The sequence below is a fragment of the Nicotiana sylvestris genome, chromosome 10, assembly GCF_000393655.2.
Source record: "Nicotiana sylvestris chromosome 10, ASM39365v2, whole genome shotgun sequence".
NCBI lineage: Eukaryota > Viridiplantae > Streptophyta > Magnoliopsida > Solanales > Solanaceae > Nicotiana > Nicotiana sylvestris.
In genome coordinates, this window is record NC_091066.1 from 8,157,895 (window position 1) to 8,173,612 (window position 15,718).

Below are 15,718 nucleotides of genomic sequence, written 5' to 3' on the forward strand. Positions count from 1 at the left end.
AACCTCCGAACAGCCCCCCCACCATCAACACCATGAACGACCACCCAACTCCTCCATCGCCGACCACTGTCAAAACGCCATAACCATCGACAGACCACCGTCCTCACCTTCCCAGTCGAAACCATCGTCGTCATCACCCAAATCACCACTGTTTCGCCCTCCCCATCCCACGAGCTCCTGCTCGTCGTCATTGTCAAGCCGACGACCAAACAACCCAGCTCAACCCCACCGTCGACCACCAACGCTGCCCGTACCAGCTTCACCAGCCTCACGTCCGAAAACCACCAGTCTGTCACCTCCCCCATCGCCTAAAAACCACCTGTGGAACCAACAAAAACCATCACCAAACAGGCCCGTCAACCACTGCCCGCAACCCCACCGTCCAAACGCGACCACCACTGCTTCAGCTCATGTTATCGTGGTTCTTTCACTGTTGTCGTGCAGTCCGTTGAGGTCGTCTTTGTTCGTCGAGGTCCGGCGCGTCGAGTTTGTTCGTTGAAGTCGATGTTGAGGTTCGGTCCATGGCTCTATGCATTTCTGTTTATTCAGGTTAGTAAGCCTCGATATATTGGATTAAAGAAATTTTACGTTCAATATTTGAAGTTGCAATATATCAATTGAGATTCTGCTTATGTTTCACCGTATGCATTTTAGTTCATTTTTGTGTTATGTTATTATTGTTTACTTGACGTCATTTGATTTAGTTGTAGTAGTAGTCCTAAGACACAGTTTGACGTTGATTCGCTCGTCCCTTCATTGTCTTAGTTTGTTTGGACAAGATTAGTATTAGTACGTGTTGTTACTACGCCCGAAACACTCATTCGCTTAACCTCTTTTATCAAATCTTGACAAGTTATAAGATTGTAGTTGTAAAGAAGCCGTAAGGTTTAGTATTGTTAAAGGCGTAAAAATGGCATCCTTTTAAAAACATAAAAAAATAAATAATAAATAAACAAAAAAAACGAGACTAGCTTCGCAAAAAAAATAAAAAAAATAAAGATGTACAGATTGCGAAGCCCTCTAAATGTATATATTAAAAACTTAGATTCTGGGACGGGCCGTTAGCAAATTTCACGGCCCTATCCAAAATAATAATGCGCTAGTTGCTCTAAGGCGCGCCTTTAATAATTTAATTTTCCTAAACTCGGGTGCACATTTATGTGACCCAAATCCAAATCTCAACGGAGTCGAAATATGTCTCTAGTCACGTTTATTTTAGAGACGAACTTAATAGAAAATATAGTCATTGTAGGTTTATCCTTTAAAAATAAAAATGAGACGAGCCTCGCCAAATAAAACGTATAGATTGCGGGGCCCTCACAAAATGTATGGTTTAATTAGAATTCGGAAGGACCGTTTAGCGAATTTCACGGTCTTCCCCAAAATAATAACGCGATAGTCTCTTTAGGCGCGTGTTTAATATTTTACTTTCTTAAGCCTGGGTGTGCATTTCATGCGACCCGAATCCAAATCCCAAAACATCAAATAAAACGTGTTCCGGATTGTGGGTGCATTTCATGTAACGCAGTCCAAAGACGTGTTTTAAGCGATGTTCATATTTCTTTTAAAAACAATAATAATAAAGCGGTTAAAAGATAAAATTTGCACATAAGTTCATATTTGTATAAAATCAGATAATCAAGCCGAATATAACAGTTGAGCGACCGTGCTAGAACCACGGAACTCGGGAATGCCTAACACCTTCTCCCGGGTTAACAGAATTCCTTATCCGGATTTCTGGTACGCAGACTGTAATATAGAGTCATTATTTTCCTCGATTCGGGATTAAAATTGGTGACTTGGGACACCCTAAATCTCCCAAGTGGCGACTCTGAAATAAATAAACAAATCCCGTTTCGATTGTCCTTTAATTGGAAAAAACTCCCCCTGCGCCCGTCGGGCGCGGAAAAAGGAGGTGTGACAGGGTGTTCTCTCATGAGAACACCTTGGTTAAGGTCTATTAGACATCAAACCCCTGTCAAGACCGGCCGGATTCCACAGGTTCATGTGTTCTAGGGTTTGGATTTTCAGATATGGTTTTTTAGAAGTTGTGGGTAGATTCGGACCAAACCAAGCCTGGTTTGGTCACGAGGGGGTCAGGGGAATGTCTGGTGTGAAGATGGTGAGGTTTGGTATAGGTCCGGGTTCGACTCGAATCTTCAAATGAAGATTCGAGATGAAGGAAGGGGATTCGAGGCTAGGGGGTAATAGATCCATGTTCAGGAGAGTGAGGGGGTCCTAGGGTGTTCAGGAGGTGGTCATCGGCGTTCATGCCGCCGGGTTCTGGTGAAAGGGATATCAGGGCGGCTGCTAGGGTTTGGGGTTCAAGGCTTGGGGAAGGAGATGAGTGAAGGGGGGGGGTTCAGATAGGGGGCGTGGGGTGTGAGGGAAGGTTTATATACGGCGTAGAGGATTGAATCCAGGCCGTTAGATCATCTGATCTCAACGGCTGGGATCTGATGGTGAGGGGTGAGACGAGGTCGTTTGGCATTAGAACGGGGTCGTTTGGGTTTAAGTGGTGGGTTGGGTTAGACCGGCTAAACAGGTCGGGTTTGGAAACGGGTTACTGACAGGGAGCCTGGGCCGTTGGATTGGATTGGTTGGAACGGCTGAGATGAGCCGTCCTTGAAACGACGTAGTCTTGGTATTGGACGACATCGTTTCGATGACCTGCGGATGGGTCTTGGGTTGGCTGACTTGGGCTGGTTTTGGGCCTTCAAAATTTTGAAATATCATAGGCCCAACCCGATTTCTTGCACTTTTTATTTTGTTTTCTAATTTTTGAAATACAACTAAATTAAAAATGAATTTGAAATACACATTAATCAATACTTAACACAATTATTCACACACATATATATATAAAAACTTTTAAATGGTTAAATTACAACCTAGAAATGCATACATATTTTTTGTATTTTGTTTGATAATGATTAAATGCAAAATGGACAGACCCACAAATGACTAACAACACATGTCACGGAAAACTCGAAAAATTGTACAGCGAAGTCATTTGTCACTATTTTTATTTTCTTTTGGAGCGATTGTCCGTGAAGCAAAAATCACGTGCTTACAGCTGCCCCTCTTTGCACGAAGACACGAAGGGTTTTCGCGCAAACATAAAGCGGGCGATTTTTGCTCGTCCGAGTACTCCGTGTGAAGCATTTTTGAAAAAGATTTGACCGAACCTTTGCTTCAAAGGTTTCCTACATATCCTGGGCTGAACAAGAATCAGGTCAATGTAGTTCGGGAAAATTTTGGTAGCTGGGACTACCGTGTGATTGTAGTGCTCGCTGCTGTTGTGCGCTGTTGCATGCTGCTGTAGGATGCTACCGCTCAACCGATCTCCCTGTTACATTGTTCTGAAAGGAAAAACAAGAAGCTAATCATGAGGTCTCATCTATCTTCAACTTGTTCTTGTTGCCTTGCTTTCTTGTCGGCTAACGCTTTCCTCTAATGCCTTTATTTTGTGAACTTGGGGGATGATACTGGTCCTTCGCCTTTTCTGAATGCCAGTTTTCATCCCTTCGCTTGATCTGCTGGGAACATGGCCCTCTTCTTTAAGCCTTTCAATGGTTTCTTCAGTGGTATGGCTTTCTTCATCAAAATCGTCATGTTGGGCATGCTATAACGTTCCCAACTGCTTCTTCTGAGACGCGTTCCTTCTTCCTTTTGAATCGTGCGCTTGCTTTTGCAGCCTTTTGCTCCTTGGTGCTGGGGATTTTATTGTTTCCTGCTTGGGGGTCTTTGTTGTAACCTTCCGCTTTTAGGTGGGGTTACTGATTTCAAAATCTAGAGCAGAAAAGTATTCCCGCATTCTACTGGTGGGCGACCTAGAACTTAAATGTATTCCCGCATTTTACTGGTGGGCGACCTAGAACTTAAAAGTATTCCCGCATTATACTGGTGGGCAACCTAGAACTTAAATGTATTCCCGCATTATACTGGTGGGCGACCTAGAACTTAAATGTATTCCCGCATTTTACTGGTGGGCGACCTAGAACTTAAAAGTATTCCCGCATTATACTGGTGGGCGACCTAGAACTTAAAAGTATTCCCGCATTATACTGGTGGGCGACCTAGAACTTAAATGTATTCCCGCATTATACTGGTGGGCGACCTAGAACTTAAATGTATTCCCGCATTTTACTGGTGGGCGACCTAGAACTTAAAAGTATTCCCGCATTATACTGGTGGGCGACCTAGAACTTAAAAGTATTCCCGCATTATACTGGTGGGCGACCTAGAACTTAAAAGTATTCCCGCATTATACTGGTGGGCGACCTAGAACTTAAAAGTATTCCCGCATTATACTGGTGGGCGACCTAGAACTTAAAAGTATTCCCGCATTATACTGGTGGGCGACCTAGAACTTAAAAGTATTCCCGCATTATACTGGTGGGCGACCTAGAACTTAAATGTATTCCCGCATTTTACTGGTGGGCGACCTAGAACTTGAATGTATTCCCGCATTTTACTGGTGGGCGACCTAGAACTTAAATGTATTCCCGCATTATACTGGTGGGCGACCTAGAACTTAAAAGTATTCCCGCATTATACTGGTGGGCGACCTAGAACTTAAAAGTATTCCCGCATTATACTGGTGGGCGACCTAGAACTTAAAAGTATTCCCGCATTATACTGGTGGGCGACCTAGAACTTAAAAGTATTCCCGCATTATACTGGTGGGCGACCTAGAACTTAAAAGTATTCCCGCATTATACTGGTGGGCGACCTAGAACTTTAAAGTATTCCCGCATTATACTGGTGGGTGACCTAGAACTTAAATGTATTCCCGCATTTTACTGGTGGACGACCTAGAACATAAATGTATTCCCGCATTATACTGGTGGGCGACCTAGAACTTAAATGTATTCCCGTATTATACTGGTGGGCGACCTAGAACTTAAATGTATTCCCGCATTTTACTGGTGGGCGACCTAGAACTTAAAAGTATTCCCGCATTATACTGGTGGGCGACCTAGAACTTAAAAGTATTCCCGCATTATACTGGTGGGCGACCTAGAACTTAAATGTACTCCCGCATTATACTGGTGGGCGACCTAGAACTTAAATGTATTCCCACATTATACTGGTGGGCGACCTAGAACTTAAATGTATTCCCGCATTTTACTGGTGGGCGACCTAGAACTTAAAAGTATTCCCGCATTATACTGGTGGGCGACCTAGAACTTAAAAGTACTCCCGCATTATACTGGTGGGCGACCTAGAACTTAAATGTACTCCCGCATTATACTGGTGGGCGACCTAGAACATAAATGTATTGAAATTGTTTCCCCGTTCTTCCGAGAAAATTTCCGACAATCGGCAGAAAATTTTCTGCCCCGGTTTTTTGGTGATTTCCCTGGCGTTGCGTCTTGCTGCCATCATCAATCCTTTGTTTTCCTGTAGCAGACAAAAGGATTTAGTTAGTTTTAATCGTGGTGGTAGAAGGTACCTTTCCGGCGGATGATTTTTCCTCTTTTCCCCTTTTCTTGCTCTATGTCCCCATAATTGGTTGGTGGACAAAATTGCTTGCTGGGGGTTTCTAGCCTGCTGGGGCTGGTTTTCAATTTATCCCCTTTTCTGCTTTCTCTTTAAGCTCATGCTGTGGGAGTCTGCTTTTACTCCCGAAACCACTCCCTTTAGGAGCTTACTTCCTCCAAAACTGCAAGGCACGATCATTGCATTGCCTGGGGCCGGCCTTTAAGACTGTTTGTGTTATCCTGCATTGGATGAATTCCCCTTCGGTCTCTGGTAGTAAGCTTTGAAAAATCCTTTTCAAGATAAATTTTTAGGAAGAGAAATAAAAGATAGAAAAAGGAGAAAATCTTTCTGAACCAATATTTGGTGGGAGAAGAAACTCAGAGGAACTTATCTGGAGGACATGACTGGTCCCCGTGATCATGACGTGCACCATAGATTCCCGACCCAGTCTATTCGTATCAATTGATTTGCCCGATGGTCTGACTTGCTGGGGATGATAAATGAGTGTCCATTTCGTTGCGAATGTGGTCGCTTTTTATTGATCTGTCTTGTCGCCTCATAGTGCCCTTCGAGGGGTTTTCACTAATGAGACTCTCTCTTCTCTCTCATCTCCCGGCGCCTTATGGTGCCTGTGGAGGTTTTCACCAATAAGACTCTCTCATTTTATATCCCTCATCTTATGTCGCCTTTCGGTGCCTGTGAAGGTTTTCACCGATAAGACTCTCTCACTTTATTTCCCTCATCTTATGTCGCCTTTCGGTGCCTGTGAAGGTTTTCACCGATAAGACTCTCTCATTTTGATATCCCTCATCTTATGTCGCCTTTCGGTGCCTGTGAAAGTTTTCACCGATAAAACTCTCTCATTTTATTTCTTCATCGAGGAATCGGGGTGTTGTTGATACGACCCTCTCTTCTGGAGATTCCTTTGACCATCAATTCATTCCCAGTCTTACGATCCTCTTCTTTGCTGGGGATCAGTGTATTATTCTCGGCCTTATTTGCCTGACTTGGCATCTCTTGGACATTGATCGGGAGGTCTTTTGGACGTTGATGTTGGTTTTGGTGTGGGGCTAAAGAAAGGCTATAAAAAAAATGAAATAATTTGATGGGTGATCTGCTACAACTTTCGGAATCAAACCTTTGTTGGAACTTAAAACATAACCTCTGCCCCAGTTTTCTTGCTTGGGGAATTTTTTTTATACTTGTGTTGAGCTACGTGCGTTACGCACACTGTGCCTATTATGCACACTATGTACATTATGCATCCTATATATACTATGATGCACACTATGACCGAGCTGTGAGGCGCCTACGTATCCTCTTTGAGGAATCAGGTCAAACGTAGTTCCCACGGTTTTGCATTTCTTATGATTTTATCTTCTTTTTTCTTTGTTTTTTTTCTTTTATTTTTCCTTCTTTTCATTTTCCTTCAAAGATTTTTTCTTTTCTTTTTCTCTTTTTTTTTTCTTCTTTCTCTTTTTTTTTTCTTTTTTTTCCATGTCTTTTCCATTAGTGATTCCAAAAGAGGGGTATGAAAGAATAACTTAAGGCTCAAAAGGGGAAGCAAGGGTTAAAAGTGTTTGGATAGAAGAAAGAATTGCCTCCGTCATCTCATTATCCAATAAATGCCAAATACAAACAAACGAACCAATAATTGCCATAATTAAAGAAATTACGCATAATATCTCTTGACTGCATCAGAATTGATAGCCATGTCGACACATCTCCCCTCGATATCTGTCAAACACAAAGCACCGTTGGACAATACTCTGGTCACGATATAAGGCCCTTGCCAATTTGGGGCGAATTTGCCTTTTGCCTCGACCTGATGTGGGAGGATCTTCTTCAATACCTGCTGCCCTACTTCAAACTTCCTGGGGCGCACCTTCTTATTATATGTTCTTGCCATTCTCTTCTGGTACAGCTGACCATGGCACACTGCTGCCAATCTTTTCTCATCTATCAGGCTCAACTGTTCCAATCGAGCTTTGACCCATTCATCATCATTAATCCCGGCTTCAGCGACAATTCGGAGGGACGGAATTTCGACCTCCGCTGGTATTACGGCCTCAGTTCCATACACCAACAAATAAGGAGTTGTACCTATAGAAGTCCTGACGGTAGTGCGGTAACCCAACAAAGCAAAGGGTAATCTCTCGTGCCATTGTCTGGACCCTTCCACCATCTTTCGCAGTATCTTCTTGATATTCTTATTGGCTGCTTCGACCGCTCCATTCGCCTTGGGACGATATGGGGTGGAATTGCGGTGGGTAATCTTGAATTGTTGGCATACCTCTCTCATCAGGCTGCTGTTAAGATTCGCACCGTTATCCGTGATGATCACTTTTGGGATTCCAAATCTGCAGATGATATGGGAGTGAACAAAGTCCACCACTGCCTTTTTGGTTACCGACTTGAAGGTTTTAGCCTCAACCCATTTGGTGAAGTAATCAATGGTCACAAGAATGAACCTGTGGCCGTTGGATGCTGCTGGTTCGATAGGTCCAATGACATCCATGCCCCATGCTACAAACGGCCAGGGTGCTGACATCGTATGTAACTCTGTTGGCGGAGAATGAATCAGATCTCCATGTATCTGGCACTGATGGCATTTCCTTACGAAAGTGATACAGTCGTGTTCCATGGTGAGCCAATAACACCCTGTTCGAAGGATCTTTCTTGCCAATACATATCCGCTCATGTGTGGCCCACAAACTCCAGCATGTACCTCTGCCATAACCGTCGTTGCTTGACTGGCATCTATGCATCTCAACAATCCCAAATCCGGGGTTCTTTTGTACAATACTCCTCCGCTGAGGAAGAAACCATTCGACAAACGCCGAAGGGCTCTTTTTTGGTCTCCAGTGGCATGTTCTGGATATATCCCCATTCTGAGGTATTCCTTGATATCATGAAACCAGGGTTCGCCATCTGGTTCCTCTTCTACGGTGTTGCAATAAGCGTGCTGATCACGGACCTGGATGTGCAGAGGATCAACATACATTTTGTCAGGGTGGTGCAGCATTGATGCTAAGGTGGCCAAGGCATCCGCAACCTCATTGTGAACTCTCGGGATATGTTTGAACTTCACCGATCGAAATCGCTTGCTCAGATCATGCAAGCATTGTCGGTATGGTATGAGCTTTAGATCTCGTGTTTCCCATTCACCCTGAATTTGATGTACCAAGAGGTCCGAGTCTCCCAAGACCAAGACGTCTTGGACATCCATGTCCGCAGCTAAGCGCAGACCCAAAATGCAAGCTTCATACTCGGCCATATTATTGGTGCAATAGAAGCGTAGTTGAGCCGTAACAGGATAATGGCGTCCTGTTTCAGAAATGAGTACTGCTCCTATTCCAACCCCTTTCGCGTTTGCAGCTCCATCGAAGAAAAGTTTCCAACCCAGTTCCTCAGTTAATTCCATCTCATTTGTATGCATTACCTCCTCGTTGGGAAAGTACGTTCTTAAGGGCTCGTACTTTTCATCAATGGGATTCTCTGCCAAATGGTCGGCCAACGCCTGGGCTTTCATGGCTGTCCTCGTCACATAGACGATATCAAACTCTGTGAGCAGAATTTGCCATTTTGCTAACCTTCCCGTGGGCATAGGTTTCTGAAAGATATACTTCAATGGGTCCAAACGGGATATGAGATAAGTAGTATATGAAGACAGGTAGTGCTTCAACTTCTGAGCTACCCAAGTTAGGGCGCAACATGTTTTCTCGAGTTGAGTGTACTTGACCTCATGTACTGTGAATTTCTTGCTAAGATAGTAGATGGCCTGCTCCTTCCTTCCTGTGTCGTCATGTTGCCCCAGCACACAACCAAATGAATTTTCCAGGACCGTCAGATAAAGAATTAAGGGCTTCCCTAGCTTAGGCGGGACCAATACGGGTGGATTAGACAGATACCCTTTGATTTGGTCGAAAGCCTCTTGACACTCTGTCGTCCAACCTTCTGCAGCATCCTTTCTCAGTAGCCGAAATATGGGCTCACAAGTTGCTGTGAGTTGAGCGATGAACCTGCTGATGTAATTGAGTCTACCCAGCAAACTCATTACCTCTGTTTTGTTCCTTGGCGGTGGCAAATCTCGGATGGATTCAATTTTGGATGGGTCTAACTCAATCCCCCGTCGACTGACGATGAATCCTAGCAGCTTTCCTGATGGAACCCCGAATGCGCATTTGGCCGGGTTGAGCTTGATATCATACCTTCGGAGTCTTTGGAAAAATCTCCTTAGGTCTGCTACATGGTCCTCCTGACGCCAAGATTTGATGATCACATCATCGACGTACACCTCGATTTCTTTGTGTATCATGTCATGAAACACAGCAGTCATTGCTCGCATGTATGTTGCCCCGGCGTTCTTCAATCCGAACGGCATTACCCGATAGCAGTAAGTTCCCCATGGCGTAATAAACGCTGTCTTCTCAGCATCCTCCTCGTCCATTAGGATCTGATGATAACCCGCATAGCAATCCACAAAGGATCCGATCTCGCGCCCAGCGCAATTATCGATCAGGATATGAATGTTGGGTAACGGAAAATTGTCCTTGGGACTTGCTTTGTTGAGGTTGCGGTAGTCGACGCACACCCTGATTTTTCCATCCTTCTTTGGGACTGGTACCACATTGGCCAACCACTCGGGATATCGAGTGACCCGAATGACCTTTGCCTGCAACTGCTTAATCACCTCTTCTTTGATTTTTACACTCATTTCTGTTTTAAATTTCCTTAGTTTTTGCTTGACCGGAGGGTATGCCGGGTCAGTGGGCAATTTGTGAACCACTAAATTGGTGCTTAATCCAGGCATATCGTCATATGACCATGCAAAAACATCCTTGAATTCCATGAGGGTTTTGATCAATTCTTCCCTGACCTTCAGCTCAATGTGGATGCTGATTTTGGTTTCTTGGACGTTATCAGCGTCTCCTAGATTTACAGCCTCAGTGTCATTTAGGTTAGGCTTAGGTTTTTCTTCAAATTGGCATAGTTCTCGGTTTATCTCTTCGAAGGCTTCACCTTCATCACATTCAGATTCATCCTCACAAACGACCTCTTGCATCATTGAGTCAGATTCAGATTGATTTATTAGACTAGGTCGAAGATACGCTGTGTATGCCATGTCATTAGAACCAGTAAAAAGAGAATTGTTCAGAAAGGAAAAGAACAAAACAAAATTAAAATAGGCAAAAGGAGAGAACTTTATTAAATTTGCGGGATAAAAGGGTTCACACATTTACAAAACAAAAGTAAAATTTGGATTACACCCTGAAATAATCCGGACAAAACAAAACACACAAAACATAAATCAAAGCCTACTACCAAGACTCCCCTCGGACAGGAAGAGGAGTAACTGTCCAATTGTTGGTCTTGGCCTCAGGCCCCACAAACTGTATCTCTGCTCTGCTGGAACCTTCTCCAGCTTCCACCATACTGACATCCGCGAATAGCCTCTCAAAACTCTGATTCAGGTCTTCATTTATACCGATCAACGGTCGTAGGATCTTCGAGACTGGCAACCCCTTGGCACTTGCTTTGACAAAAGACTTTGAGAGACGTGGCACCGGCTTAGGCAGAAACCAAACCCTCTTCTTCATTTCTCGCGCTTGCTTCCTATCTGCTGCGGTTGGTTTGAACCCCAATCCGAAAGTTTCCAGATTTTTAGGCAAGGTGATAGGTTGGACAATCCCCTGAAGCTTGACTCCTAGGCCCTTTCCCGGCACGAATCCATTACCCAGCATTTCTGAGACCATCATGATTGTCGCGGCAGCTACCCTAGGGTGCGGGATGATTTCTCCTTCAGAAATTTTGTCGGCCGACCCTGTATCGAAAATCTGGTAGACCCAAGGACCTTTGTCATCAGCGGTCTCTATGAAAGGTACAATGGCTCCGCCCGTGGTGCATGTTGTATCCTCGCCGTGTAACACAACTTCTTGTCTTTCCCACTTGAACTTCACCATCTGATGTAGGGTGTAGGGCACCGCTTTGGCTGCATGAATCCATGGTCATCCCAACAACAGGTTATAAGATACTGTGGCGTCTAACACCTGGAATTCCATGGTAAACAAGACTGGACCAATAGTGAGTTCAAGTACAACATCCCCCACAGTGGCTATTCCATTTCCGTCGAACCCTCGGACACAGATACTGTTCTTGTGGATCCTTTCGTGGTCGATCTTTAACTGGTTCAGGGTAGATAGTGGACAAATATTGGCGCTTGAGCCGTTATCCACCAATACTCGAGTTACCACCGAGTCTTCACATTTGACAGCTAGGTATAGAGCTTTATTATGCTCCGTACCTTCCACCGGCAGATCATCATCTGAGAATGTTACCCTGTTTACCTCGAAAATCTTGTTGGCAATGGTTTCCAGGTGGTTTACAGAAATCACGTTGGGTACATGAGCTTCGTTCAATATCTTCATCAAAGCCCGTCGATGCTCCTCAGAATGGATCAGTAATGACAGCAACGAGATCTGGGCCGGTGTTTTTCTCAGCTGTTCGACCACGGAGTAGTCCTGCACTTTCATCTTCCTCAGGAACTCCTCAGCCTCTTCTTCGGACACAGGTTTCTTGGTTGCAACTGGGTTGGTTCTTCTTAGCTCCACCGGAGCAAAACAACGACCTGATCGAGTCAGCCCTTGCGCTTCACAACTGACTTCTTCCACCTGTTTTCCTTTGTACATCACCACCGCCTTTTCATATTTCCAAGGTACAGCCTTGCTATCAATCATCGGCAGCTGGACTACAGGCTTTATGGTGACCAGTTCTCTATGTGCCCCCTTTAACACAACAGCAGGTGTTGGCGGAATCCCTGATATTACCAGCTTGTTTGGCTCGGGTTTGCTTGTTATGGCGGACGGGCTCTTTCCCAATATCACTACCGGCTTGACACCTTCTCTCTGCGACTGTACACTCATTCCTCCACTGGTTGAGACTTCTTTCGGGGCGGCCTGGATCATCATCACTGTTTGTGAGGGTTTTCTCAACTCTCCTCCCTCATATACCAACTCAATCATGTGAGTCTCGTGGTGCGCTGGTAGTGGGTTCTGGTTGATGTTAGGAGCCTCCGGTGTTTGGACCTCGATCTTATTGGTGTCAATAAGATCCTGTATGGCATGTCTCAATTTCCAACACTTCTCGGTATCGTGCCCGAGCATCCCTGAGCAGTATTCACAACTTATTGATCGATCTAAATTCTGAGGCGGGGGATTTGGTTCCCGAGTATGGACAGGACTAACCAAACCCAATTGCCGCAGCTTGTGGAACACAGCGGTGTAGGTTTCTCCCAGTTCGGTGAAGGTTCTTTGCTTCCGCAACCTGTCATTCCTAGCATCTGGATTTCCCCGGAAACCTGCCCCTGAAGGGTTTCTATATGCCCTTGGTGGAGGGTAGGTGTTTTGTGGTGGTGCATATATGTTCTGGGGAGCCGGTGCGCGCCATTGTGGGCGAACCGGAGGCTGAGTGTATACCTGGGCTTGGTGTACGGAACAATGTGGTTCTCGAGGTGGATAGAAATTTTGTGGTGGGTTGTATGGGTAGTTTGACCTGTGAGGCCTGGGTTGGTTGTAGTGCGGCCTGCCAGCCCTGGACCAACTGCCTGCCTCGATCGTGGCAACCTCTTCTTTCTTTCTTCTCAGCGCACCTCCCGTGCCGCTTTGAATAGCCTGGGTTGTGGCCTTGAGTGCCGAATAGTTCAAGATTTTGTCAGACCTCAGACCCTCTTCTATCATGACCCCTATCTTGACCACCTCGTTGAAAGATTTTCCAAACTGTTGTCACCAAGTGGCCAAAGTAGGTTGGATCCAATGTTTGTAAGAAATAGTCCACCATCTCTCCCTCTCTCATGGGAGGATCGACTCTAGCTGCTTGTTCTCTCCAACGGAATCCGAACTCGCGAAAGCTTTCCCCGGGTTTCTTCCCAGTTCTCAATAATGTGAGACGGTCAGGGACTATCTCGAGATTGTACTGGAAATGACCTGCAAAAGCCTGCGCCAGATCATCCCACGTGTACCACCTGCTGGAATCCTGCCTGGTATACCATTCTAGTGCAGATCCGCTCAGACTTTGGCCGAAATAAGCTATCAACAGCTCATCCTTGCCGCCTGCCCCTCTCATTTTGCTACAGAATCCCCGCAAATGTGCCATGGGATCACCGTGCCCTTCATATAAATCAAACTTAGGCATCTTGAACCCAGCCGGGAGTTGGACGTCTGGGAAAGGGCACAGATCTTTGTATGCTACGCTGACTTGGTTGCCCAGCCCGTGCAAGTTCCTGAAAGACTGCTCCAGGCTTTTGAACTTTCTCAATACCTCATCCTGTTCAGGGGCCTTGACCGGCTTCTCAATCTCTGCCGGCACTTCCAAGTGTGGATTGTAAGCCTGTGGCTCGGGAGCGTGAAACGTAAGCTCGGGGGATAGTATTGTGTATCGTGAGCCTGAAACAATGGCTCACTGGTCGTTCTTTGCAAAGGGGCTGATGTTGGTCCCACAAAAATGGGAATATTGGGTGTTGGGAGAGGTTGATGGGGTGGTGGAGCTTGGGAATCATGAGGGCTTCTTTCTTGATGATAAAGGGGATTTGGGCGGCTTGTGGAAGGGCCGGAGTGAGGGTATTCTGGCATGTGTCCCAGTGTTTCAGGGCTCTTTTGTGTTTTGGCTATGGCTAGCTGCATTGCATTCATCTCTAGTCCCATCCTTTCAATCTTTTCCATCGCTTCTTTTAACAACTGGCTCATCGGCCTCTCTTCCTCATTACTATTCTCTGAAGTAGTCATGCTTGTTGCTATCGGTCCTTTGGATCTAGTTTGATAGGAGTGTGTTGCCAGATTTCTTTAACAACTAACTTGTCTGGATCAGACAACAACAAACTTTGTTAGCGTTAGAGCTTAACAGATTTGATCACAACACATAGAGGATGCAATGCTCCTAGGCAGTTAACCGTTTCTACATGCTTCGCTTCGAACAACATGCGTCATCCCGTTTTGCTCATTTGTTCCCTTTTTATTTATTTTTGTATCTTCTCTTCTTTCTTTATTAAGAGCGGTAGAATCTTATGGGGATTGCCTACGCATCACGTCCCCGCGCGAGTCAAACCAGGCGTAGTTCTGCACAAATGAGCGTAAAACCAAACAACCTTTTATTGTTGAAATGGCCTATTACAAACTACATTTTTCAAACGAAAGAGCAAACTTTGAAAATAAGCCTAGACTCAAAAATAGACCAGAAATCACCCTGATAAAAAAAACAAGCAAAAAGTGCTAAGATATAGACTTTGACTTATGAGTACATTATGGTTTTGAAAATTGGTGTCCGCGGGGCGTCGTTCGGACTTGCCGCGGTCCTAGGTGCGAGATCCCTCTCAAGTTGCTCCAGCTCATGCATGGTCTGCTTGACATAACTCATCACCGCCGAGAGGATGGTAACGCTGGTCATGTTCTCATATCGTAGACATCGTCGGGTGATGGCATGGGCAATGGCCTTGATCCTATTTCTGGTTTGCTTCTTCTCTATAAGTATCTGATCGCTGCACATCTTGAATACCTGAGCATCCTGGATATGCTGATTCTTCAGTTGCCGTACTTCTAACTTCATTCGGGCCAACAAGTCGTACCAGTATCTGCTCTCAATTTGGAGATCCTTGGCCTGATTAGCTGCTTTGATTTCAAGTGTAGCCATCTCTCTCTTCATTTTAGCAACAGTTTTCTCGTGGTCGCCTTCCAATTGATTCAGGTATCGGCGATGCTTATCTGATCTTGTATCCCACTGTGCCCTGAGCTTTGCTATGACGTTTTCGGATTTCTCCAAACCATCTTGCCATTCCCTGATTTCACTTTTTAGCCTTTTTATCAACTGCTCGTCTGATTGACGCCTTGGCTGTTTATCCGCATCCACCCTTATCTGTTTGATCTGGGCTCTGAGCATTTCATTTTCCTGAATTAACCTGTTCCGCTTTCCCAGATTGGTAGCAACTTGCACATTGTGCTCATATTTCAAGCTTTCCACTTGTTGCTTCAACCTGCTGATTTCGGCGCAATAGCCTCTTTCCTTCGCTAACCAATCCCACTGCTTTTGCGATGATTCGGTGAAATTCCGGATGTGGGGTCTCTTAGCCGGCCTTTCATGCTCAAATTCCCTTCTATACCATGCAAGGTAACCTGGCGCCGTCTCTCCTTTGGCTCGATCCCGCACGCAAGTATCTGATTTCAAATATTGACACTCACTCCAG